The sequence below is a fragment of the Schistosoma mansoni genome, chromosome 2 (genome assembly GCF_000237925.1).
Source record: "Schistosoma mansoni strain Puerto Rico chromosome 2, complete genome".
NCBI classification, from domain to species: Eukaryota; Metazoa; Platyhelminthes; class Trematoda; order Strigeidida; family Schistosomatidae; genus Schistosoma; species Schistosoma mansoni.
The window spans coordinates 30,074,044-30,076,791 of NC_031496.1; the positions used below are offsets into that span (position 1 = coordinate 30,074,044).

Below are 2,748 nucleotides of genomic sequence, written 5' to 3' on the forward strand. Positions count from 1 at the left end.
AGCTGGATGGTTTGGTCGTGGAGCCTTCATCGTCCTTCTGAACGACATCATCAGCACAAACTTTGGGTAGAAGTGAAGTGTTTGAATTTCTCCATATGTGTTTTACAGCTTGTGCTGTGCACATCGATGTTATCTTACACTTGTTGGTAGAACATACTGACGAAGACACTCGTGGAGAAAATATAGTTGTTCTCGAGTAGAAGCTTGCCTTTTAGCGAAATTATTCTATTTTCGAACAACGAGAAGCGTACTACGCTCATATGATTTTGAGATGGTGGAGAAGATTTGTAGCTCTCGTTGTTCGAAAATGAAAGCTCCACGACCAAACCATCCAGCTCAGAGAACAAAACTCTATCAGTGTGTATATTTGTTTTGTTTCTAGTAATAAATGTCATCCTCTCAGCTGTAAGAATCTAAAACATTATTCTGCTTAATTCGTTTTTCTTAATTCTCTAGAACTTATGAGGTAGAAGAGCTTATCATATGAAATTCAAAATGCACGTTATAATGTGATTAGAATGGACAAAGAGTCATTGCAATATGACGAAATTCACCAATACAATATATCAGTCAGTCAGCTACAACGTAGGATCAGGCACATTTATGCATCGGTCCAAGGTGCCATACCTCGTTGGCACAACAACATCAACACCGGATTCATAGAAGTAGGTAATTTAGAGGTGTTAATATATAAAAGAAAGGTTGTATATAAGGATATAGTATAGGAAGGAAGAGAGATATGGAGCAATTTTAATCTCAAGGTTTAAGGGAAGATAAAGACTGTATACACCGACGCCATTGTGATTGATTCTGAGCCATGTCACCCAGAGTCTTCAACCATTGGTTACGATAGTCACGCGGACCCCAACCAGGTAGTCTGCATCTACCAACATGGCCCAGACTAGAAGTTAGTGACTTCAAGCACTGATGCCATGTTTTGGTTTGGCCGCCCCTAACTCTTCCAACCATCGCCAATACTAGTCAGCATAGCGTGTCGTGGTAATCGGTGTAACACATGGCCCAACCATGTCAGTCGATGAAGATTCATGACATACTATATGTACTAATGTTCAGTAGTCATTTTATATTACTAGTGCCGACATATATATATATATATATATTCCATGATCTAAAAACGTGAAATATTAACATATAACACGAGAAAAAAAGCCCGAATCCAATGACTTTGGATCGTTTATCCAAACACTTGACCAATTTGTTTATTTCACATGCAAAACAATCATCCTTTTTGTGTGTGACGTATTGTTTGTGATAAACATTATCAAGGCGATAAGGGTGACTTGTACTATCTATCTGACTGTCAGATAGGACTGTATATTTGTTACGGCCATACATTAATAACTGTTGTGAAACATAGTACTATCTACTCTCTACTTTCATTTACAAGGATTTGATCTTGAGCGAAAAGGAATTAAATACTTTGGATCATAGAGTTGATACTATAAATATATTATTATATTTTATGGTTAACTTTACGAACAAAACATAAACAAAAGTGAATTTCAAATGGAACGATAAAAAACAAACTAGGATACGTGAAAAGTAACAGGTCTTACAGAAGAAGAAGGCCTTACCATTAACCATGACATGTCGACATTGCGTTTTTGGAACATTATGAATAAATACCAGATAAGAGACTTTGATTTTTGGATCATAGTAGATCACTCCAGTGAGAAGTGCTTTACCGCTTCCAATGTTTTATCATTCTTAACGCGTTTGGGATAATTTTCAAAGCAACAAGGAACTACTAGATAGTAATTAGTTATGTCGAAAGATATAGATCTCAAGTAACTATGTTTTGTCTTAAACTATTATAAATTACTTTTTATTCAGTTTCCTTCCGATTACCCTGGACACCCTATTCATAAACTTCAAAAAAAAAGTTTCAGAAACAAGCCCGACATCTTATTTGTTTACCAAAGATGCATAACATATCCTGGACTATTTTTGAAGCTTGAATCTAAGTAGTGTGAAGTAAATTAGCCATGCTCGAATCATCTACCAAAATAGGAAATTTCAGCCGTTCAGGTTTAAACTTTGTAATCAGCTTGTTTATAGAGTTGATTTTCTTGTGTCAGATGTTTAGGGTAACATTAACTCCAAAACTTCAGAGGAAATAACTGTTTGCGATTATACATTGATTAAATATGATATTTTATCATATTGGTTTTGCAAGGAGACTGATAAAATTGATAACTAATTCTAGGAAACATATTTTTATTTCATATTCCATTGTGAATTTGATATTAGGATGAACTTTACCGAAAGTTTCGTCTATCTTATTTGTATGATTGAGGATTTCGGATTGGAATTTAGAAGTTACGGTTAGGAATTAAATGTAGAACTCTTATCCCGAACTGATATAAGCTATAATGCCATAATGATATTTAACCATATAGATGAATGAATTTCGCGCCAAAATCCACGACTCGCTAATTTAAATCTAAGTGGTTTATCCATAACTTGTAGTCCCGGTGTATCAAAAATTACCAAAAAACAAACTAAACATTTTCATAGTTGAAATCATAAGTCAATTGAAGATAGACCACCATGGAAAACCTGGAAGCACTGGGCGACCGTTTTGTCCTATTATGGGACTCTTCAGCAGTGCAGATCCACGATCTCACCTCGCGGGATTCCAGCCCATGACCTATCGCTCTCGCACCAGAGCATTAAACCGACACACCACTGAGCCGGCGTCCAACGCACTGCCGAGGAGTCCCATAA

The 2,748-nt window shown here is 36.2% G+C and overlaps 1 protein-coding gene across 1 annotated transcript in view; it reads right to left on the reverse strand.

Moving 5' to 3' along the window:
• The window catches only part of Smp_133590 (hypothetical protein), a gene marked incomplete at both ends in the record, with an annotated part of 65,204 nt that overhangs the window by 32,924 nt on the left and 29,532 nt on the right, over positions 1 to 2,748 (reverse strand).